The sequence below is a fragment of the Lynx canadensis genome, chromosome B1 (genome assembly GCF_007474595.2).
Source record: "Lynx canadensis isolate LIC74 chromosome B1, mLynCan4.pri.v2, whole genome shotgun sequence".
NCBI classification, from domain to species: Eukaryota; Metazoa; Chordata; class Mammalia; order Carnivora; family Felidae; genus Lynx; species Lynx canadensis.
The window spans coordinates 13,363,336-13,389,490 of record NC_044306.2 but is presented as its reverse complement, the minus strand read 5'-3'; positions in this window follow the sequence as shown (position 1 = coordinate 13,389,490).

Genomic DNA, 26,155 nt, shown 5'->3' with positions numbered 1-26,155 from the left:
GAGTTAAGAAGTCTATAGTTAAGCAGTGATATACCACGTCAGGGTAAAATGCAAACTTTTTTAATATGAGGAGAAGTTAACAAAAATCACTCCTTTAGATAAAGACTTAAAACAAATATAACATCCTATACTTGGCTTCTGCATTTAGATTGTTAGAGAGGTGGTTTGTAAAAAATCTTCATTCACAATTGTTTAGTCAAAGTCCAGAAAACAAAATAAATTATAAGCATAAAGAGACTGATGCTCCAAAGCCCAATCTCTTAATTGCTGATCAGAGCTGAAAATAGATATTTTTTTCTCCACTAATTGAATGAGTCTTGTTAAACCTTTTGAAATGCACTTTAGAAAATGCAAGAATACAGCTCAGAACAGGTTCTTTAATTTGGGTCATTTTCTGTTACTTGCAGTAGTGACGGGTGCTTAGCAACGCTGTTCTGGTGGCCCTTTTAAGGAAATGAATACCTGGGATACAGCATTTTAATCTATTTTATGGCATTAATTATCAAGATCACTGTATTTTAGACAGTGCCTCCTTTGCACTTTCCTACGTTATGAAAGAAAGGAGTCCCGTGATTAATTGGATGTATTATTTGAGATGACAGAAGATCCTGTGAATCCCCTTTCCAAGTAAAAAAAAAAATTAATAATAATAATAATAATAATAATAAGGACATAAAAACTAATAGTAAATACAAGTCACAAAGAAGGTTAGCTTAAGTGTTTAGACAAGGATCTTACACTGAAAATCAGTATTCAGACATCTGGAAGGGTGCACGTTAAGTCACTTTTCTTTTTCTAAGTCTTTGAGAAGAATTAAATACTTTTATGCCGCACATTAGGCCGCTGTATCTAAGAAACGTGATGCGACCCGTCCAATGGCCATCGTGTGGGACGATTTTATTTGGTACTCAAAGACTTGCACCGTGTTTCAAACACTGGTTTTAGGAAAGAGGACTTTTACCTGAGAAATGTGAACACGAACAGCCTTTTAAATCATAACCAGGTTACTCACTTTGTGTTTATGTTAATGTGCTCGGGGGATCAACTAGAAGGAAGCAAGGTAAAATAAAAAGCTACCAACCAGTTCTCAAGGAATCGAACTGCCATGTTATCCTCTGTAAATCCATCCGTTCGCATCTCATCAATAATTAGCACAACAGGTCTAAGAAACTAGTAATTAAAAATATTTGGAACACTCCCTTTCCCTTAGCTCTCTGATCTCTCACTTATCCTTGTTCAGTGTACAACTCTTCTAACTTTTCCCTCCTAACCACACAATTCATTTTAGATCCCATGTGCCGAAGAAGGTGACGCTCTTCCATAACGGCATTCTCTATCTTGGCGGCTAATAGGAGATCAAGTGATTCCCTCTTTGTCTGGAATGTACCCTAATTTCAGTCCTTAATGGCCAATTCTTTAAAGCTTTTAACACTTAGCCTCCAAAGAGGAGAAAGACACCAGGTTAACAAGCTGAAATCACATTTCTGGGGCAAGTTTCAGTTCATCGGTTCACATAGAACCAGCATCTCTTTAAATTAAACATTGTTTATACTTGATTTCCAATTTATCACCAAACTGTGTAGATCACAGTATAAAATGAGTCACACCCAAATTTCACAAGTTTTTTAACCTCTTAAGACAGATGGACACTGCTTAGGCTTTGGGGGCTTTGAACCAGTACAGCTGCATTTTAACGCCAGGGAATCTGCTGGGGGAAAAAAAAAATGTGGGCCACAGACAGTATATGCTGCACTAAAATATTCTCCTACTGAGACAGGCTCGCTAAGTTAGCTGTATTTCTAAAATGCCTTCTCTGGATATTTTCAATCCTTTCTTCAAGACTACTTTAACAATTAGCACAGAGAGGTCTCTGCATGAAGCTCTGAAACATTTAAAACCAGAGAACAAAAGGTTTATTTTAAAAAGGAAAACCTTGGCTTGTACAACTCCAGACGTGAATCTGCTTTCAATTACTGAAAGTATTTCCACTTCAGTGGAAAGGGATCAAATCTTCAACTACACCATCTTAAGGCACTGAATTTGATTATATTAGGCTTTCAGAAGACAGAATGACTTCGTGACACAGGCACATAGACTCTTAACATATCATATCTGAGATATTCCAGAGAGATAGAGACGCCAGCACAGGAAAGGCAGGGAATGTGACTTCTCATCTCTCATTCTGGGAGATGCCACAGATCTTTGTTTTATTCTCTGGCAATACGCACATAAATGGTAAAAAGCTTTCTGCTTTACTAGACAGTGCACACGTTTCCCCCAGCCGGCCCCCAACTATTCTTCCAGGAGCAACCTGCATGGAAACACAACGGCAAAGTTGGATTTCTTTTAGAGAGTCGGCTGTACAAAACCCTCTCCTGGCAAAAATCACACACGAAGTGTTTCGCAAGAGAAAAACCGCTCTTTTAATTAGCACGATTATTTTGCACCTCTTTCCCCATTAAGCAATCAGTATGATGGATTTTAGTTAATGGAAGCAAAGAGCTGATTAATCTAAGCTCAATGCAGATTTTAAAACACATCCAAGCCATAAATTACCCAAAATCACGACTGCTAAGATTTGCTCCCCACGAGTCCAACAAGACGCATCGCAAAAGTCACCGAATGCAGGAGAAACGACAGCTTTACCTCGTGGATCAGGACGGTAGACTACCTTTTAAAAAAATTTTAAAAAAAATCCACCTAATAAAAAATACCGGGAACAAAAGACTCCATTCTCCCCGCGGCTACCTGCACCACTCCGAGGGACGAGGAGGAATCCAGAAAGTTCAGCCTTCGCCTCCTCTAAACCCCCAAATTTGGTCCCTCAGGGGTTAAAGAGCCACCTCGTCTCAGATGCTAATGTTGCCTCTGCGGCGATTCGAACCCGCGCGGAGCCGCCTCCCATTCCGACACCACCGGGGAGAGAAGCGGGGCCGCCGCCGCCGCCGCCGCCGCCGCCGTCCCCGCCGTCCCCGAGCGCGGCCGAGCGCGCGAGCGACCCCGCCGCGGGAAGAGCCGCGCGAGGAGCCCCGCCGAGAGCCGCGCCGGGAGCCGCGCGAGAAGCCCGCGCGAGGAGCCCGCGCGCCGCCCGGCCGCCCAGGCCCCGGCCGCCTCCGCCGCCTCCGCCGCCGCCGCCGCCGCCGCTCACCCACCTTGCCGCGGCGCGCCCTCGCTGTGGCCGTGCGGAGCCGAGCCCGGCGCTGCCAAGTTGCCTCGGTCTGGAGCGTATCATGTTACAGCGCCGGGCTCGGGGCTCCGGCTGCGAGCGGCAGCCAGACATGATAGGCTGAGGCTCCTCTGTTTACACCCGGCCGCGGAGGGGGCGGCGGCGGCTCTTAACCCCTTCGCGCCGGGCCGCCGCCGCCGCCGCCGCCGCCGCCGCCGCCGCCCCGCCAGCCCTGCGCCCCGCCGCCGCGGCCCGGCCGCCGCCTTCCGACCCTTCCTTCCACACACACACACACACACACACACACACACACACACACACGCATGCACGCACACGCACACACACGCCGGGGCATTTTAACAGCCATGCCCCAAACGAAGAGTGTGAAAACTGCACCAAAAACTGGTTACAGGCGTGCTATAAAGACCTGATAGGAGGTACTCCACCAACACACACACGCACACGCACGCACACACACCGGCAGCCCGTAAAACATCGATATTCTCTAATGTGGTTTTTCGGGTGGCTGTAGATTTTGCCAAACAGCTTTCCTCCAGAAGCACTACTTTGCTGTGCTCACAAAAGGACCTCGTTCCCCCGGCGCGTGAATGAATCCCGACCCCCGATCGGCCACCATTCATGCATCCCCCAGCCGAGCTGTTTACTTAATCCAAAGAGAGCGGTGGCCGCACTCCCCCGGCCTCAGCGAAACTCAGTGCTCCAGCTCGCTGGACGCGCTGCTCGGGAAAGGTGGGTGCCTCGGAGGCGGGAGGGGCCGGGCACCGGGCCTGGAGTCCACAGCGCCGGCGGGGGGACGCGGGGGGACGCGGCGGGGACCGGCTCGGCCCCCCGCGGGCCCCGGGGCTGCGCCGCCGAGACTCGCCCGCTGAGGTCGGCCGGGGGGCCGCGCCGCGCCCCCCTCGTGCGCCCGCGGGCTCGGACCCCGGCGACCGCCTAGGGGAGAGCCGGGCCCGCACCCCGGGGAGGGAGGAGGGTCCCCGGGGCTGGCGGCGTGTGCTCACGGGGTCCGAGCGAACTCTGAATGATGTGCCACGGCTGGACAACCCTGATCTGGACTAGCTAACGTGGTGTTCCAACTAGCTTGACTTTTAAATAAAACATACTTCAGTATTGCGGCCCTTCCATTTTTATTTAAAAATTGCCTCCCTCCCCCTCCAGATCCACTCTTGTCACTATCTTTGTATTGCCTCCAGTCCAACGTCCCTCCTTCCTTTAATTTGTCTTTTTTTTTTCTAGAACATTCCATCCCCCTCAGCTTCTTCCTCCATTAAACTGAGAATTGAATGTGTGTTGGTGAGTTTTGGGATTTACCCGTGTTTTCTTCCAATTCCTCAAGACCCCTCCGTATTTTTATGAAGAAACAGAAAACAAGAAGCATACGTTACGATATGGACATCAATCAGCACATCTTTATATGATTAGCTGTCAGTCCACATTGGAACGAACTGCCGTCTAAATACAGACTTAAGCCAAAAAATTAATACTTTAAGAAAGGGTTAGTGTGCTCCATTTATCAGTAAGATCCAGTAAAGAATGTATTCTCACCTCAATCTGTGATTCAAAAACAGTAATTTCTTTTTCCTCTGTAGCATACTCCTTTTACCTTGACTTTTGTCACTTTTTACATCTAATGCTACCTATGGTAAGGGGAACACAGCTCATCAACCTCTTGGTGGATACTTTTCCTTCTCTGTTTTCATTACCATCTAACCCATTCATCATCGTACATGGAAATGTCTGGTGTTACTCAACGCTTAAGTCTCTACCCCATAGGGTTCTTTTCTTTCAGGCATGATGGCTCCTCTAAAATCGTGACTCACAAACATTCTATTACAACATGATTATCACAACCATCATGTCTGTTCTTCCCTGAGTGATCAACATGTTCACCCTTTCATTAGGACGTTAGTAAGGTACCCTAGAAATTGTTTAAACATTTCTTTGACACAGCCTAAATTTCAAAGTTATTTCAGGGTTTTGCAAATCTCTTTAGTAAAATTGGGTCAAAAAACAGAACAATAGATATTTTGTGGGGCTCCAAAAGACTTCTGAGCTCTTAAGCAAATATCTTCCTAAGTCATAATATTTTGAACATGATCGTTTCACAGATCAGGGTGATGTGTGTGACTCTTCCTGTGTGTGTGTGTGTGTGTGTGTGTGTGTGTGTGTGTGTTTGTGTGGGGGGGTGTTGCTTGAGGTAATTGCCAATAAACACTACATAACTATTTAGGCGAGAATCTGAAGAGGCTGTTCAATTGGACCCTTAGAGCAATTAAATAGGTAAAACACTGCACAGCTGGAATTTTTCAGGACCTGCGGGTCTTGTCCACGTTTCAGATACGTACCCCTGGATTTTCGATGACACAAATTAGCAGATGTGGATTTGAATAAGAACATTAGAGGACACAAAGGGGAACACTCTAGTGGGAGGAATGAAAGGTTTTAAAATCTTAAATCCCTGTATGGGCCAAGATGAATCTCAAGAAGATTGATATTTGGCCTCGTCATCTCCCCAGATAAATGCTATGTAAATCGGTCACTGATTGATAGCATTTATTAAAATTCCAATTTAAAATGCTAATTAAGCAATGCCCATTTATAAATATCAGATACAGGTAGGTCAATTTTTATACTGGACTATATTGGAATATTCTACACGTATATCTAGTCCTACCTTTTCTGGATACAAAACTAATTATTTCCAAATTGCACAAAGACGGTGTCCCTTGAGAATAATCAAGGGCTCACTCTGAACAGAGCAGAGCAGAAGCGGCAGCAGCCCATGGGGAAGAAGAGGGACAGACGTGGTTTTAAACAGTTTCTATCGCTGAATAGGGAAGGATGGTTTCCACATACGTCTTCCCGAGAAAAGACAAGTTTTGTGACCACTCCCACCCATACGTTAAATCACTGCCATCTTGGAAATAAAGGAGTCTAATACAGAGTTCTATAGAGACACAGAATAAGGCCCACATGAAACTTCTGTGTACTATAGTTTGCCATATTGATGATATTAGGAATAATTAGCATTATGGATACTGCCTTTTATAACTTAAGCATTTCTTGTCTAAGATCTGCCGAATTCCCCACAGTTCTACGAGCAGACACTATTAAATATGTCGAATTATGTGGCTATTTTATGTTGTGAATAAATAACCACATGGAATCATGCTTGCGCTATTAAATGAATTTTACTTATAACTGAATTCAGTTCTTTAGGCATAAAAGCCTAATGACTGCACACCACAAGGAAGATTTTTAAAAATGCATGAACCAAACCAAATCAAAGCAAATTGTATTTAAAAAAAAAAAAGCCCATGAATGAGCTGTTACTTCAAACTGGCACCAACTTAGCTTTAATATTAAGACTTCTTCTCACCTCTTTCTACTTAGACCCCAACCCTTGAAAAAAAAAAAAAAACAAAAAAAAAAAAACCCCAGAGTTTAACCAAAACTGAGGTGATTACCTTTTCTGGTCGTGATGAGGCACTGAAACCATATTGTCAGAGATGCTAATATAAAGTCAAAATCAAACCCTTTTACCTCTACTGAACATGGGATGTCTGATAACAAGCGACACTGAGCGCTTCATATGACTGTCACTCTACTGAGCATTTGACACATGCCCTTTTTATTTCTCTAAGCCCTTGTATTGTCATCCCATTTTACAGATGAGGAACCGAGAACTTAAAAGAGAGTAATAATGGTCCAAATAGTTACAGAGTACCAGAGCTTAAATTCAGCCCTGAGGCTTAAACCATTTCACTAAAGCATTGACTCAGTGGTTAAAACTGGTATCAGGAGGATAGATTGCTTCCAAAATCCAATGCATCAGGAGAAGCCACGCCAAAGATTTGAAAACATGATTTTTCATGTTTAAAATTGATTGATTGTGGATTTGGGGGGGGGGTGGGAAGAGACACAGCATGTGATTTTCCCTGTGTTTTATTTCATTTTATTTTTAACTTTTTTTTTAACGTTTATTCATTTTTGAGAGACAGAGAGAGGCAGAGCATGAGCAGGGAAGGGGCAGAGAGAGAGGGAGACACAGAATCTGAAGCAGGCTCCAGGCTCTGAGCCGTCAGCCCAGAGCCCGACGCGGAGCTCAAACTCACGGACCGCGAGATCATGACCTGAGTGGAAATCGGACACTCAACGGACTGAGCCACCCAGGGGCCCCATTCCCTGTGTTTTAAAGTTACCTTCAGAGTTAAGGTAACCAAGAGTGCACCTACTGCTAATAGTCTCCGCAAGCTGGAATCTTGCAGTGGAACGAAAATAGTTAACAAACATTCCTGATTGGGGAGTGGCAGAGGTCAGTATGTTTCTGTCACGCTAGGATTTCGTTTGTCTAAATGGACTTTGGTACAAATTACACATTTATTTGTAAACTTTTTCTTTTTTAAATTACCAATATGTCAGAGGCACTCAATGTCACCTAAATTAAGGGGCACTGACATCAACAGGTACATAATAATTGTACAATTACTTTGTTACATGCTGTGCATACAGTTTTAGATTTCATCTTCTGTTTTGCAAAGGGTAATTTTGTCAGTAGCAAGAAGGTCTCCACCAGCTATGTGGGCTCTACCGTAAAGCTGTATTTAAAATCATATTTCTGGGTCCTTTTCCCAATAGAGTTCAATTATCACTTATACTGGAACCGAAATAAAGGTTTGAGAGAAAGGCTCATAATAAAGTCCAATTCATAATTTTCACAGATGTCTAAGAGTAAATCCAAAAGGAGAGTATAATACCTAGGTGATTCTTTGATTTAACCCACAGAACAATCCACCCACGATACAGCTTTTTTATTTCATAACTATCTGCAATGACCCACATCCAAAATCGTTCCCGAAAGGTAAGTTTTCTTCTTTATTTGTAAAGATGCTATTTCACCAAAACCACTAATGCCTCCTGAAATCCAATACTATGTGATAAAGACCTAAGACTCTCTCTTTAGATCTCCAATCATGTTTGTTGTGTATCAAAAGAAGTGGTTCTTATTTTTGTCCTAATTCAGGTGACCTTGGGCAGGAGCATGCTGGGTCCTCCACAGCCTGGGCAGGCAGGGAGGAGGAGGAAGCAAGATCTGGGAGTGTGTGATGAGGTCTGGACTCTTTGCAGGGGGCAATCAAGCAATGCACTGCATCCAAAAGGCTTAGTGAGCTTCAGCCCTGTGCTGGCAAGTATCCAAGCGGGAGGGAAGGGGGTAAGGAAGGGAGATCATTCCTCTCTAGTGGTGAGAGCAAGACAGGGGTTCAAGAGGGCAGAGCTTCAAGAGAAATCCAGATGGTCAGCAAGAGTTAGCTGGGGGTACGTATGCCAGGAACTGGGTATAGAGCTAGAGCCGAGGACTCAAGTCACATCACCAAGTGCCCAAAGGCGATGTTAGAAGGGAGTCTGTAGTAGACCAGTGCATAGAACCCTAGTTCCATGAATAAATCTCCATGATGGGGGGAGCACAGGAGAGGCCAAGAGAGAGGGAGTGCCATTCACCCCTGGAAGGTTGGATACAAGGTCTCAGGCAGAAAGACTAATTCCTAAGCCCACCCAGGGATGGCAGTATTCGTCCATGCTTGACAACTTACTGGGTTCAACCTATTTTTATGTTTTGAAAATAAGGATATATTTGGGGGTGGGGTCCTTTGAATGTATTCTTTGACAGTCCATGTTTAAGAAACTGAAATGTGATAAATAACAATGATCGCACTGTTTTCATTACAGAGTAATTTTGTCCGTCTTTATTGACTCTTGATTTCCAACCATCATTCCATTCACCCAACCCATATTTTCATATTTTAGTGTTAGTTTTCAAACACATTTCCAGTTAAATGTTAAAAAGCTAGGCAATATACCTTTGAAATTAAATACATTACTATAAACACTTTGTCTTCTCTGTTCAGACACCAAGAATCGGTTACTCATTGAAGTTATTAGGTATGAAATTGTCTACAGAGGCAAGGAGCTATTCACCAGGTCAAATCCTTAATGCCGGGGACAGAGCAGAGAAAGCGCACAAACGTCTATAGTCGCTCTTGAAAATTTATAGCATTAACATTTTCAAAAGACTGCCTGTGAATTATGATAACTTTTTTGCAGTTTATTTAATAAGTCTTTATTGACAAATTTAGATAATAATTATTATTTTCGGACGTTTTATGACACAGTCACATGGAACACGTTTTTAGTGATTTTTTTTTCTATTTCGTGAACATAAATCATGTCTAAGCACATATTTTTATATGTCATTTTAGATGTAGGTATATGCTTGATACTCCTGCTTTTTACCTGACCAATTTCTGCTTGTTCATGACTTGGCTTAGCGTCCGTTCTTCCATTTAGTCTTTCCTGACCCACTAACAATAGTTTAAGAGCCCCGCTCTTGAGCTCCCGTTGAACTCTGCAAATACCCTTTTCTAATATTCATCATACTGTGTTCTGCTGCCTATCAACCTATCTGTAACTCCTTCCAGACCATAAACACATGAGGGCAGGGACCACTTCTTTGCTGATTCCCCAGCACTTACTAAATGTCTTGCACTAGAGACACAAATATTGGTTTAGGGATGGGTAGATTGAACTGGAAGCAAAGAGTCCAGATTGAAGCAAATGCTTGCTAATTAAAATAAGTCTGTCATTTGTATTTATCACACTTCTGTAATTATTTAGTCCTCTTTCTCTCTCTCTCCCTCTCTCTCTCCCTCCCTCTCTCCCTTTCTCTCTTTTACACACACACACACACACACACACACACACACACACATACACACACATACACACACATACACACACACCCTTAACCTAACCCAGCCTAACCTAACCCACATATCTGAGGGCAGAGACTATGACCTAATGGCACCTAGCACCATTGATAGTTTGAGATTGCTATGTTTTAAAACTATAAATGTATACTTTTTCATTCTAAGATTCATGGGATTCTAAAACTGGACACAAACTTAATATGTCATCTAATTTGGTCATACCCTCTGGATCCCCAGACACAGACCACCTAATTGTTTGTTGGTTCTTCTCTTTTTTTAAAGCCCTACCAGGCCGCATCCATTTCAAGTGACACATTACAATAGTTCACATTGTTGACCGTGATCAATTCTATTTTGAGAGTCTCTAAATCTCTGACGCCACAATTTACGCCCAAATGCTCTTGCCCAGGCTTCAGTAGACACAGAGCAGCTGGTCACCATTTTTCTCACTAAGTGCCCTTCATATTCTTGAAGACAGACTCTGTGTCAATCTCCCCTTAAGATCCTCGTGGCCGTGCTAAATAATCTCGATTGTTTTTATTCTATTTTACTGGTTACTCATGGGTCTAGTTTTCATCTCTCTTATCATCCTACTGGCTGTTCTCTGAAGCTCCTTCACAGGGTGTGGGGGTGCGGGTGGGGCTGAGAACCACACTGACTGGGTTATCAAGCTCTAGGTTTAGAGGTTTAGGCCCCGGGAGAGAAGCAAGTCCTACGAGGAGCCAGAGCGAACGCAAAGAGACTGAAGCAAGGATTTCATTTCTTTAAACGTGCCAGCCAGGGGTTCGGAGGTGGAGAGAAGGGCGTTAGTTCTGTGATGTGCGTTTGCTAATCCATCCCACAACTTTGGTGTTTCTGGGAGCAGAAGATGAGAGGCGCTGAGGGAACTGACTCCCCAGGGGGGGGGGGTACCTCCATACAGGGGGCACGGCAAGGAAGTTCAGGCCCCAAGGGAGACGGAAAGCGAAGTCTAGGAAATTGGAGAGAATCGGGGGGTGTAGCACAACAGAGAAGCCCCAGGGGAGAGGTTTCAAGAACTGAGGTCGGACCGTAGAGGGTGATGGTTAACAAAGCTGCATGTCACAGATTAGTACTTACGATGATTGAAGTGAAATGCCTGAATTTGGCAGGAAGAAAGCAATTTGTGGCCTAAAGGAGAAGAATGTCTAGCAGAGTAATGGGGTGAAAGTCAGATTTAAAAGCAAGAGGGTGGGGAAACGGAGACAGCCAGTCTGCAAACCAGTGTTTTTCTCAAAATTTTTAGATTTGAACTGGACTCACATTTATTGAATGCCTATTATGTGCCTGAAACACCTTAGGTATTTTCACACGAGATGCCTTCTTTAATCCGCACAGGGCAAGACTAGTTTTAAACCTAGTGTAGAAAACTGTATTTCCATTACTTAAAATACCCTGTAGGGAAAAATATACTGGTTCTTTTAGGCAACTTTCTACATGAGGTCTCTCTCAGTCTGCAAAAAGCAAATGTGCTTACTTAGGGTCTTATTAGGGTAGCTTCAGCAGCATAAGGGGAATACACATGGGGGATAGATACACATGGGGGAGAAATGAATTTTCTAAAAAGCGGGAGGGAGGCATGAAGTAAAAGCCAGGTTGACTCAGAGGCTGTCAGGGAAGGAAAATTCAAGTTGTAGTGTATCTCATCTTGGGGGCTGTAGCTTCTGAGTGACAGCAAGCTTCAGGGACTGTCTCTTTCTTTGGAAAACCGGTGCAAAGGGAGTTAGGTCGTTCCAAAGGTCTAGAGTAATTAAAGGGAAAATAAAGACATCTATTTAATTGATGCTAAGCAAGGTGTATACATAAGACAAAACATCCTGACTGGTAAGGCAAGTGTCCAGGTGACGCTTTTGACATTACACTACACAGGTGTTTCAATGCCTCTCATCCTTGGTGGCAATTTGATTTTGACACGGAAACCACCATGAAAATACAGCTCTCTGTTATTTTTGGCCAAAGGCCTTTGCAAGACTTTCAACAAAAGGTTTGTACAATGTGATCATTCAAATGAATTTTAAAGATTAAGGCAGAACGAGTTCGAGTATTTTAGAATTAATTTCATAATATTACTCATTAGATCAATATATCACTGTGTCACTTTAACTACAGTCTAAGATAGCTTTAGTGTGGATGATAGGAGCAGCTAGCGTTACGTAGAAAGGCTCCCACGGTTAGGTACAAGTCTTTGTGGAATAAGCTGTATCTTTTTTGTTTGTATTCTGGTATGGATGTTGGGTAAAATTTACTGTCAAGGAATTTCTGGCAGGGTTTCAGAAGGATGGTTAGAATGAGGAATTTTCTGACTGGCAAAGAGCAGTGAGATGAGGTTGTGATTAACGGCAACTTATGATTAGTGAGAAAGGTCCTAAATTATACCTAGGCATTTATTCCACAAAAAGCCTGGTGATTATTTCCAGCGATTTTAATAAAAACACATAGTGTCATAATCAGTGTCAGGAATATTCATGGCTGTAATTCAGATAAGCAGGTATCTTTTGGTCCGTGCCTTAGATTACTTGCATGGGCATCACTAAGACCACGCCACAAAATGAAAGAACCTAAGGGGAACAGAGAGGCTCCGATAGTTGGTAGGTTGGAACCGGTGAAGAAACATCACAGCCCACCCTTTAGGGATTTCTCCACTTCTCCACAAATTCTCTAGGCATCTGAAAATCTGAGTTCTAGACATCACTCTGCCGATTGGCTGTGTGACCTTGCTAAGCCCTAACTTATCTGGGCCTCGATTTTTCCCTCTAAAAAAAGAAATCTCTCCGGTCTTTTGAATCCTTTTTTTTTTTTTTAAAGCTTATTTATTTATTTATTTTGAGAGACAGAGAGAGAGGAGAGGCAGAGAGATAGAGAGAACACCAAGCAGGCTCTGTACTGCCAGCACAGAGCCAGACGTGGGACTCGAACCCACCAACCATGAGATCATGACCTGAAACCAGGAGTCTGATGCTTAACGGTCTGAGCCACCCACGTGCCCCTCTTTTTCATCCTTTAAATGGCTAGTTTCTTCAATATTCTTTAATGTCTTTGGGTAGTAGTTTTCAGTTATTGGATGTTTAGATTCAAGCATTTTCTTAACATTTTTCCTTTTTCCACCTGCTTTTCCGCTGTCCTGATTGTTTTGTTGCCTGTCCATCCAATACCATTTTACAGATCAAACTGTTTGAAGGATAAGTTAAAGGGCCCACTTGGTCATCTCCAAATGTTGACTTCTTAGTGCAGATGTGATTTAGAAGACAGCTATTTTCATCTTTTTTTTTTTTTTTTAACGATGCTTATTTATTTTTGAGAGAGACAAAGAAACAGAGAAGGTGACGGGAAAGGGGCAGTGAGAGAGAGAGAGAGAGAGAGAGAGAGAGAGGGAGAGGGAGAGACAGGATCCAAAGCCGGCTATGTGCTGACAGCAGGGAGCCCCATGAGGGGCTCGAACTCATGAACCGTGAGATCATGACCTGAGCTGAAGTCAGCAGCTTAACCGACTGAGCCACCCAGGCGCCCCTCATCTTTATTCTACTCCATATATTAACATTCCAGGTGGTAAGATACTGCCCACATTCCAATGCATTTAAGAGGTGAAAGTTTCTTTCCTTCATAAGAACAGCATTGGTGACTTTTTTTCAGAAGCCAAGAGACGTAACAAGGTGTGTGCGAGTGTGTTTGTTATGGGGGGCAATCACGTGTGTCAATTCTTCCTGGCCAAGATTTACATATCTTACAAGATCTCATTCTTCTAATGCCTCTGTGTCCCATCAACAACTTTCAGTTGTTCTACAAGCAGAAGGCTCCTGGTAAGTGGAGTCAGTGCCAGTCTTGAAGAGATCATACAACATCACCAAATGTTAGGACACAAAAGAAAAGAAACTTGGAGCTCATTGCTCAAACCCTTTGCCTTCTCACAGGGCAGCCGGTATATATAACCCTAAAAACCAGACATCTCCCCTAAATATTATTAGCATGACCCCACCCCCAACCCCATCCCACACTTCCTTAAGCAAAGGAAAAAAGTGTTAACAGATGTGAAGGCAAAAGAAACACCGTCCACAGAAAATTAAGAATCCCTGAGACATTCACAATCAAACGTGAAACTGCCCGGCCCCCTCTAGTTAATGTGAAATCTAATTAATATTGTTGTAACTAGCAGAGAAAAAAAAATCTTTACCTGAACGTAGAATTAGAATGTTTATAATTTTCCACTTCTTTTTTTACTTCTAAAGGATCAAGAAGCCTTTCCAAAGAGTAAAATACAAATCAATATTCAATTTTCCTCCAATTATGAAGAAATAAACCAACTTCAGGTCTTTCTTGTATCTGTACTGCCTGTGAATTTGCTGCTTTTTTTTTTTTTTTTACTCTCGTGAGAGAATAACTAAGGATTACCTTCCTCTGCAGAGGCAGCAACTACTTATGCCTAAAAAGGGAATATTTGAAAATTCTTAAATTCATTCTTCTGCCTTTTTCCTTATCCTATTTCAAATCAATTTCCTATTTTCTCACGTTCCTCCCGGCCAGCAGCTGCTCCTTCTGGGCCTTTATCTGGCCCGAGGAAGGCAGGCAGGCAGGGAGGCAGGCAGTTGCCTGTTTAGCTGATGCCAGCCGTGTTTCTATGCTGGAGACAGAATGTCTGATCTCCATATTACAAGCAGCTTCCAATTGCCCCGTCTTAAAAAGCATCGTAACACTTGGGTCCACAGGCGGGGGGGTCCCCTGTCTTTGTTTTCATTGGGAATTAAAAAAAATTTTTTTTTCTTGGAATACAGTCTCTTATGAAAAAGGGCAACAATACCAATAATCAACTCACAAGTCAAGTCACTAAAGGAAAAAAATTCACCTGCAGCGTAAATACTGAAGATTGAAGAAGTCGTGTCATAAACACTGTATCTGTAGACTGTCTGAGGCAATACACCTGAAGTAAAATAGCTTTCTCTGGTGGCCTGGCAGGGAGAATGGACTCTCCTGAAAAAAACCGTAACTTCCATAAAACCGTGGAACTGGAGAAGACCATGAAAAGATTTCCCCTCACCTTCCCCCGCCCCCGAAATAGACCTCTATATAAGTGGAAATGGCATCTAGAATTCTTGGTATGTTCGACTCGCTCATCAGACTCTTCTCGGTATATATCCAGAATTGTAAATGGCATTTTTATAGACTTCAAAGATGCCGGCTGAAAAGAACAACCTGCATCCTGGTAATTCCCACGGAAATGCCCCACATCTCTTCCGCATCCATTGTCTGATTGATCTCTGCCAAAGCGGTGTGCCCAGACCTTCAGTTTGGCTGCTGCGGCTGCCCTATGTTCCCCTAGTGGTCCAGCCCAGCACACATGACTGATTGGCACTCTTGGTAAGGATTACCTAACTCTCTCCTTTGACTTTCTAAGCCTTTTTTTTTTTTTTTTAATTTTGTAGTGTACAGAAAAAGAAAAAAAAAATATCATCTGGTCTAATCTCTGGGATACAGTTTTATAAAGTCAAGGAAGACAGGACAAAAAAGCAACTTACAAAGAAAATATTCTGATATACTGTTCTTCTAGTTTATTTCTATAAGGCATAATCATCGAGTTCTATCTACAGTACAAGCTACTTATTTCCTGACACCAGACTCCTCTTCTGATTTTCCCATTTTCTCTGAAAGCTGTCGATTCTCACGGTCACGTCCTTTCCCTGTTCTCGCCATGTTCAGGCAGGAGTTGCTATGGCGCTCGTACTTTTACAGGTGCCTCTTGCACCCATGTTTTCTTTTTCTTTCCTCTGGAACTTTCTTTCTTCTAAGTCTCATTTCATTACCCCTATGCTAGGTGTGTCAATAACTCTGACACGGTCTCTGCATTCCTCCTCCAGTCCATATCCCAGGCAAGTCTTCCTAATGACTTACTTGCAAACGCTCTTCCCATGCTCAAATCCTCATTGGCTGTCTATTGACTACAGAATAAATCCAGTCCTTAGCCTATTATCTAAGAAGACCCTTCGAGGCTCATCTTGCCCTTGGCAATATGATTTTGCTCGGATAGAACCCTACCCTTTCTGTGCCTCGTGTGACTCACAATGCTCCCTCTGCCTAGATGCCCTCCCCTCTCTCCCTTCAACCCTCCCCTCTCTCCACCTACCCCCCCCCCTCAACTCCCACCGCCTTTTCTTTAGCTCTGACTTACATAATCATTGTCAGCTCTCAAGGCCTAATTCACAAATTATGTTATTCCTTGATTTCAATTCCCAGCCAGGCTCATATCCAATCACTTAATGTCTTCAATAGGATGTCCTAGGGGCATCTTAAATGTAACATGTTCAAAGCTAAAATAATCATCTTCCACAAACTTCCTATTGCTTCTGCATTCCGTGTGTCAGTGAGCAAAACCTCTGTGTCCCCACCAAATGCCCAAGGAAGAAACCCGGACGTCAGTCACTCTTTTCTCTTCCGTCGGCGTTGCCCGCCACCCCCCCAACACATTACTGCATCCATCAGCCTTCCACTCTATGTTTACTAATTCCACCACTACAGTCACTGCCCTCCTTAATGACATCCTCAACTCTCACTTGGCTACAGTATCATACCTGCCTCCATTCCCGGCTTCCTCCGACATACTCTTTACACAACATTCAGAAAAAAATCCTTCAAAATGACAGATACAATCATATCAAGTTCCTGACTGACAAAGTTTAAGTGGCTCCCTACTGCCATTAAGATAACCTCCCAATTCCTTAGTAGGGTTTATAAGCTCCATTGTGACCCAGCCTCTAAATATATATATATTTATATCTATGTATAATTTATATATATTATATATATATATAATTTAACCTGACTACAGTCCAACATAAAGACTTCACATGCTAGAGAAAATTATAATCAAAAATATACCACATCGCGTGCACATCCAGGTGGATGCCCGATAAACAGGAAACAGAAAACATATTCTGAATTCAACCCTACCACAAATGCCCTTTCGTTCAATTTTGGCAGCCAGAAATGTTATCTATCCTTTCGCGTTTAATGCCATTTTCTTCTCAAAGCCTTCCTTGACCAATTAGTTGACATTAATCTCTTCCTCTCTGTTCCCCTAGCTCTTCATTTCTGATTGTATTACGGCATAATTCCCCTTGCTTGCTGTGGCTGTCCCACAGGCAATTCTAATGCAACGTGTCCAAACTGCCTGTCACTCTCACGCCCAGAGCCATGCCCCGCTCTTGTCCTTCAGATTTCGGTTCGTGGATGTCCCCCTAGTTGACTAAGGTAAAGTTTCTTCAACTCCAACATAAGATCATCACCATAGCCTGTTTTTCTGCTCCTTATATTGGTGAACCTCACCCCTCTTTCTGTTCAAGGAGCTGCTCCCCAAAATTAGATGCTCATCGTCTTGTGCCTGGACTTTTGAAAGCATCCTAAATATTCCCTCCCTCCCCTGTCCTTCACCTCGTCAGTGCCCCACTTCTGTCGCCGCCAGTGACCTCTTAATAACGCCAACCTGCTCGCGTCTCTGCTTTATTTCCGACACAGGCAAATTTCACCTCCTCAGCAGGATGTAGTTTAGGCCTTTGAGAACAGGTCCCGGGCCTTTCTTTTTAAACTTCATCGGCCGCTTTTCTTCAACCCGTCCTAGAATCTCCCTTCATAAAAGGTGCTACCTTCCGCTCCTCACATATACTTTGCCTCGTTGAAGAATAAAAGTCCTAATCACACTCCTCTACACGTTAACCAGCAAATTCAAATAAATCGAACGTTTCCTCCACTGGCCACCTTTGGTGACTCGCCAGACCAAAACCACAGCTGCATCGTGGGATCTATGACAGCGCTGTATCGAGGCCTGATGAAAACTACAAACCGTGGGCCCAGGAGTCAGACGGTCCTGGATTCCAATTCTACCTCTTCCACTTACTAGCCGTCTGATCTTGGGGGAACTACTGGACATTTCTGAGCCTCGGGAATGTACGCAAAGTAACGATAATGTGACACCTATGTCACGGCATCGCTGTGCAGATAAAGTGAGCTAGTTGAATGAAGTTGGTGTATCTGCACCGAATTGGGGGCAAATTTTAAATGACCCTGGCTAATACAACTGTAGCTAGTGAGTGACCATGAACGTTTGGTTCTACAGTAATAAAGATTTTGAGGTCTTCCAAATGTCAAAACTCATAACCTCAATTTGATTTAAATTGTTAAAGCAAAATAGTTTTACTCCTCGGCACTACTCGAAATGTTAACTCGATCAATCACTTGAGGCGGTAAATTACTTAAAAGTTAATATTGCATCTAAAGAGTTTAAAATCGAGGTACCACATAAGTAAAATCCTCTTTTAAACTCTTTTAATGTTTATTTATTTTTGAGAGAGAGAGAGAGAGGGAGAGAGAAGCGCACCTGCAAGCTGGGGAGGGGCAGAGAGAGAGAGAGGGAGACAAATGATCCAAAGCAGGCTCTGCGCTGTCAGCACAGAGCCCGATGTGGGGCTCAAACTCACGAACCGGGAGATGATGACCTAAGCCGAAGTTAGGCGCTTAACCAACTGAGATGCCCAGGCGCCCTTCGTTACTATTCTTATCATACTCGTCTAGAGCCATATAGAAGAAATTGCTCATGCAATTTATATATGTGCATATAAATAAATTTCATCCTCAAATGTAGTACAATTAAGCACTGATTCAAAAGTTATGAAAATTAAATGATTTTGACGGACACAAAGAAATATTAAAGTTAGTTTTTAATACCCAAGAGTGCCAAATAATGCTTAACAGTCCTATGATTTACCAAATTGGAGAAGAATTTTGAGACAGGGGTTATTTCTGACACAAATTTGTTGCGTGTGAATTGGCAAATATTCTTTGAGTCTGGAAGATGAAAAGATTATTCTCCTGTTTTTGGAATAGTGACAGCCATAACATCCCCAAACACATTTCCCCAAAGAAGATAATGGAGTTGGTTAGAGTCTTTGGAAGGAAGTAGCTTCGGGATCTATTGGGTCAAAAGACAGAGTACGTTTCCTAGCACTGAGAATTATCGGACCTTGCTCTCTGTATGCCGCACATATCCGCACACAATTGAACAGTATTCATCTGTTGGGCTTACCAGACCAGGGAAGCATTTCTGCCAGCAAAATCTCCATAATAAGAATTAGTGACCATCAGAGATAGGAAAAATAACAATACAAATGACTCCCCCATTACCTTGTTTGGTATTATTTACTTCCTCTTGGAGAAATTAAAATACTGTGTGAGGAAAATTCAGCAAAATAAAATGCTTTTAAAATATGCCTTATTATTCTAATGTATGCATTTATGATAAAATACGTGGGCTGCCAAAGTCACACAAAGCCTTCCAAAAGCCCCTTTTTTGGATTCCCTTGGCTTGGCTTCATGGCGTCATTCTTATAACTCTGGTTCCAACGGATTGGTTGAATCAATAGCTGAACCAAAGAAAGCCAACCGTTGGCAAGGACCAACCATAAAATGGTCCGCCATGATAGCTCTGCCCGACAGGGTTATGCTCTATACTGGATGGAGACTAGACTCCATTGAATAGATCCTGTCTTTGGAAAGCTGGATCTGGAGACAAAACAGGGGCACATCAGTCAGCAGTGGAGGTAGAAGCAGAGAAAATGCGACCTGACCAGGTAACTATGACTAGATAGCTACGGATAGCTGTTAATACTCACTCCACTTCCTTGGAACCTGCCTGAAGAGTTGCTGATGTGTCATGATTGACATTTGTTTCTTCCAGGCATATCGAAACGGGTTTCTGTTTTTCTCTTTCTTTGCCAAGTATCTTCATCATAATTCTTTATCACCTAGGTAACCCGAGTACCTCTAAATCCTCACATTCCAAAAGCCCTTCATGCAGTAACTATCAACATGCTGAACCCAAGCTAGTTTTCTCCATATCTTGGCTTAGTTAATATTTACTCACAAAAACTGAACTCACAAGAAATGTCTCTTTTAAAATGTGCTGTATTCGGGGCACGTGGGTGTCTCAGCCGGTTAAGGCTCTGCCTTCGGCTCAGGTCATGATCTCGCGGTTTGTGAGTTTGAGCCCCACATCGGGCTCTCTGCTGTGTGCCCAGAGCTGGCTTCCGATCCTCTGTCTCTCTCTCTCTCTCTCTCTCTCTCTCTCTCTCTGCCCCTCCCCCACTTGTGTGCTCCCTCTCTCTCTCAAAAATAAATCAAAACTTAAAAAAAAAATGTGTTGTATCCATAGCAAATCCATTAGCATGCATTTTTTTTTTTTTATTGCCAAAATGTTTTGAATAATCATCTGTCAATCACATTTTCCTTTTGTGGGAACAGAAAGGTCAGCAAGTTGGCAAAAAAAAAAAAAAATGACAGCTCTGGCGAGGCTTTTGGTAGGTGGGATAAAAAGTCACTGCTCATGTACACAGCTGCGTGTAATGAATGCAACATGTTTGAGGCCTATTCTTGCATCAGTTCCCCTCCATTTTAAACTCAACTTCTCTTGGCAAGATTTCTGGGGCCATACTGCGTATGTGTCTGAATTCCTTCAGCCAAAACCCCTTAATATGAAAATTCAGCAGTATTGCATTTTGTGTAGATGTCATGACTCAAAACCCAGTCTGTTTTATGTACCATATGAATCAGGACTGACCTCTGTATTACTATGGACTTATTTTTAGCACAAAGTGATATTTATCTAAGTCATTTTCTATGGCTTATAGATAAAAACGGGCACATATTTTCTCCTGTAGACTTACAGTTTATAAGGAATATGTACAGGAGGAAAAGCATTTTTAAGTGAATTAACAGAAAATACATAAAGCCCAAACCACAGCTTGACTTTTACCTTAATGAGCAGCGATTCTGTTGCAGAAAAAAGAGCCAAGAAGTTCTCTTCTGGGGAATCCAGCTTCCTCTCTCTCCCAAAAGAGAACTTCCTCTTGAAATACGACTACCGGGGTGCTTGGGTGGCTCAGTCGGTTGAGCGTCCGACTTTGGCTCAGGTCATGATCTCGCCGCAGTCTGTGACTTCGAGCCCCCCGTCGGGCTCTGTGCTGACAGCTCAGAGCCTGGAGCCTGCTTCGGATTCTGCGTCTCCCTCTCTCTCTGCCCCTCCCCTGCTCACACTCTGTCTGTCTCTTGTCTCTCAAAAATCAATAAACGTTAAAAATTTTTTTAAAAATAAAGAAAATATGACTACCATTCCTTAAAAAAAAAAAGAGCCCCCTCTTGTTCAAAGTTTTTCCTCTGTATTCTAGAATCAAAGCTGTATTTTAAAAAATAAATTTTGGGGCGCCTGGGTGGCGCAGTCGGTTAAGCCATCAGCCAGGTCACGATCTCGCGGTCCGTGGGTTCGAGCCCCGCGTCAGGCTCTGGGCTGACGGCTCGGAGCCTGGAGCCTGTTTCCGATTCTGTGTCTCCCTCTTTCTCTGCCCCTCCCCCGTTCATGCTCTGTCTCTCTCTGTCCCAAAAATAAATAAACGTTGAAAAAAAAAATTTTAAAAAATAAATTTTCAGGGGCGCCTGGGTGGCTCAGTCGGTTAAGCGTCTGACTTCAGCTCGGGTCAGGATCTCGCGGTCCGTGAGTTCAAGCTCCGCGTCGGGCTCTGGGCTGATGGCTCAGAGCCTGGAGCCTGTTTCAGATTCTGTGTCTCCCTCTCTCTGCCCCTCCCCCGTTCATGCTCTGTCTCTCTCTGTCTCAAAAATAAATAAACGTTAAAAAAAATTAAAAAAAAATAAATTTTCAGAAAGACTGTAAATGGTATCTCAATCATTAATGTATTTAGAGATCTAAGGGTTAAAAGTAATGACACAGACTTTGTTTAATTGATATAAGGAAAAAGATGAATATTTTCCCAAGTGAAAAAAAAAACAACTCTACACTGTTTTAGGTTAAAATTTACGAAGCTGGAAAGTCTTATTGAGTGGATCTCTAGAAGTCACTCAGCATATAAAGAATTTGAGTATCGAATCCAAACATTAACACAAAAAGATTTTGAAAATAAGCTAGAAATCATGAACAGATGCCTCAGCATGGAAGAAAATTAGAAATACAAATATGCAAAACCGAAAGGCAAATATTTTGGAAACATGTTTGGAAATTCAATATTTTTCAACAGTTAATGATCATTGAGGTATTATATTTTCCATCTGAAGGATTGGGGATTATTCTATAAATTCAATAAAGAATCTTATTATTTTAAATTATACTTATCAAAGTATTAACTTTAGGTTCAGAATCACGTAAAGTTTAAAAACACTTGTCAGATCAGATGATGGGATAATAACGTGTTTTTATACAATATTAGTTAAGGAGAATGATCTGGACCCTAAAGAAATTAAGGCATTGAAATAAGGGCTAAATATTCTGAAATGCAATTAGTTTACTGCAAAATACATTAATGACTAAATTAATCCCTATTTGGTTTTAACTTCTGGTAAAAACGATTCTAATTTGACAACACAATCAAGGTGATTAAAAAATCACGCACTCATTTTTCATATTTCTGCAAAGAGATTTGCCTAAGTGTTAACAATGGAAAGACAGTCCTCAGTCATTGTCTTTGGTAGTTGTCTCACTGGTTTTCAGGTTGTTTCTTTGACTTCATAATTTTTCTAGAGTAGGGTATCTGTTCTTCATCAGGTTTTCAAAGTCAAAGATTCAAAACTACCTAGAATACTATGAAGGGGGCAGAGCATGCCACCCCAAAATGTGCTACTTTGCATGTGGATCATTTTGAGCCGAAGTCAATCAAGACCCGACTCAGGACAAACTTTTCCTTCTCCCTTACCCACCTAAAAGAATTTAGATAGGGAGCCTGACCCAGGAAGACTGTTATTACCTGAGACAACTTTTAGTCTAAAGGATCTATCTGTATTGGGGCTCCTAGGTGGCTCAGTCGGTTAAGTATCCAGCTTCGGCTCAGGTCATGATATCCGGGTTTGTGAGTTTGAACCCCGCGCCGGGCTCTCTGCTGTCAGCATAGATAGAGCCTGTTTAGGATCTTCTGTCTCCCTCACTCTCTGCTCTTACCCCAATCGTGCTCTCTCTCTCTCTCTCAAAAGTAAACATTAAAAGATTTTTAAAATATAAATAAATAAATAAATAAATAAATAAATAAATAACCTATCTCTACGGCAGGACACACATCTGATTACTAGATATCTGCTCTTATCTTCCTGTGACTCCCATTTCAAGCCCCAGTCTTCTCTCTTGTCCTGAGCTTAGGATGACATAAAGTCTCAAATGGCCGACTTGTCCTTCGGTCTCAAAACTTTGGGGGTCCCATAGGCACAAAATGAAATTTGTTTTTCTCTTGTTGATCTTAGATCGATTTAATTCTTAGACCAGCCAAAGAACCTAGAAGGGGAGAAGGAAAAATTTTCAACCTGTACAACTACATTCTCAGTGGTTCTCCAAGATGGGAGGGTAGGAGCTACCCATATAATGAGTTACCTTCTTCAGTAAATCCATGGTTTGTCACTGCGGAATACCGCAAATATTCATGAGAACAGAACTTACGGTCCACGTGTCAATGTTGGGACCGCGTCAAGTCAAAAGAGACATTTACTCCCAAACCAAATTATATTCGGACCATTTTGGAAAGAAATGTATAATAAACCATTGCAGAAATTCTAACACGTTCAATTTCCACTTTGAGTGTTTCTGATTCAACTTTCGGTCGCAAATTCAGTAGAGTTCATTCAGTGGAAGAAGGCGCTATCTTTTGATAGAAAGAATGGAAGCACAACGTTTCAGAGATTAACTAGGGATCCATCAGATTATGACTAACCATCCTTGTTGGCACTTTGAAACATCTGTGTGTCATCAGAGATTCCAGAAAATGCAGTACATACTGCAGTGAAAACATCTCCTCCAACCTCTCTCCCTTTTTAATGGAATGTTTTACCAAGATTTGTTTTATGTGTTTGACAGAAAATAAATTACTGAGATAGAGGAGATTATCTGAATATTTGTGATCCTTATAGAAAAGGTTAATAGGTAATAGGAGTTAGACAGGTTCAACATTCAGGACATGTAAAAAATACGAATGCTTTCAGTAGTAGTCTTAAGGACGCAGAATAATTTGGGTTCTGACTTTCTTCTCCTTTTCTTTTTCTTTTTTTTTTTTGTTATTAAGAAATAAAAGCAAGTATCTTCCTTGATTGCTCCAGAGACTACAATTGGGTTCAACATAGTCCCCTAAGTTATACAAAATGTTGTTTATTTTCTGAAGCCAATATTTAAACAGCACAACAGAGAGTAAGAAGTGAAAAAGAGAGTTAATGAAAAGTAAAGAGTCATGTGGTTATTTTCTTGGATAGCTTTCTCTATTTAAAAAAAGTCCATTAATGTAAGAAATGGATATTCTCAAAAAACCTGAAGACGTGGTAAGAAATAAAGTTTGATGAGACATCCCAGAAATCTTTCATATCTATATCCTGTCATATCATCAAAGAGAATAGTCAGTTTCTACATAATATTCCTATATTCATTTGGGGCATACCTAGTGAGGTTCAATATAATTTTAAGAGATAATGTCAGCAAAAATTTAATTAGCTCACAAAAATGGCACTTTTCTCTAAGTTGCTACTCCTTCCCCCTTTAAATTCTTCTTAACCTCAATTGTTTCAAAAAAAAAATAACCCAAATCTGGGGCACCTGGGTAGCTCAGTCGGTTAAGCATCACACTCGATTTTGGCTCAGGGCATGATCTCATGGTTCCTGGGTTCAAGCCCCAAGTCGGGCTCTGCATTCTTTCTTCCTCTCTGCCCTTCCCCCTTCTAAATAAATAAACTTTTTTTTTTCTTAAGCAACAAATCTGTGGATTGTGGGGAGGAGGATGTTGATGTTCTATCTTGCCTGTAGCAAATACACTCACTTTTCTATGGCATTAACTTAAAACGAGGTCAAATTTAGTTTATCTTAGGACAATCATATCATTTTTGTCCACATGTTGTTTCTTTTAAGGGTGGTAACATGGCAATATTTGTGCAAAATCCTCAAATAAAACATGTGCTTTTTAACATTCTTGCGTTGAATTTTTTTCCTTATGTACATTAAAAAAAAAAAATCAGGCCTAAACCAGCGATGACCGCATTTAAACAGTCAACATTTAAAAAGATGGAAAAAAAAAGTATTAAAAAAACCCCAAATCAACAGGGAAAATCATTTCCTTCAATATTTGCTTTCTAAGGGGTAAATACTGGAAAGAAGTGACTTTAACTGAAAGCCTCAAATCTGAGGAAGATGAAAATGCAAATTGTCATTAAAAATTTATCAAGATAGTTTCACATGGAAACTCAGAAGAAACATTCCATTTATATTTTTGCTTTTTCACTTTTTCCAAAAGCGCTCCTGGTTGAAATGCCACATGAGCCTTTAAGAATTTTAGTTAGCTTTCTTCTATTGGATTGTAGGCAATGATCATATTGCAACCAAAGAAAATACGGGAAATACGGCTCCAGCCCAACCCTGTGAAATCAAATGGAGGGGCTACATAGCAGCTTACTCATCTGTAGGGTTTCTTTCCTCCCAAGTGTTTCGCTGTAACATTCAGATACTTTAATGAACGAAAACCACTTTTTCCAAAATGTATGGCATTTGTGGAGTACTGATAACCCTGCCTTAATTATCTCCTTGAGCAGTAGAATATAGTCAGATAAAGGGACCGGACTTAAAATTTCTCTTTTTCATAATTAGAATCTGGTAAAAAATAAGGACTAGCATATACTAAGGTATATGTTTCTACTCACTGAGCTTGAGTAAAACTAAAATACATCCAAATAGATTTCCCCATGCCTCGTAAGCAGCCCATTAGAATATATTAAAACTATTTTAAATCTTAAAATATGGCTTATTAGCAACTGCCAAAAACATTCTCTCGAAATTAAACATATTATTGTTATGGTTGATAATAAACAGGTGTTTCTTGTTTCTTGTTTTAAAAATAAATTGGCCATCTTGGAGGCTGGGGTATTAACATACGAAACTCTGCGTACAGTTGAGAAAACAAGAGTATTTTGTAGTGGTACTGTTGTCTCACGTGTTGCTGATTTCGAACTTTCGATTTACTATCTCACCGGGCTTTGTTGACTCCATTTTTAAAGCACAGTTTTTCAGAACACTACATCCTTAATACAGCACATTGCCAAACAGTCTGAAAGAATAATGCAGCCATATTGACTACAGCTGTGAAAACTTTATACTATGGATTTCATATATTCAGAGCTATCTGGGACT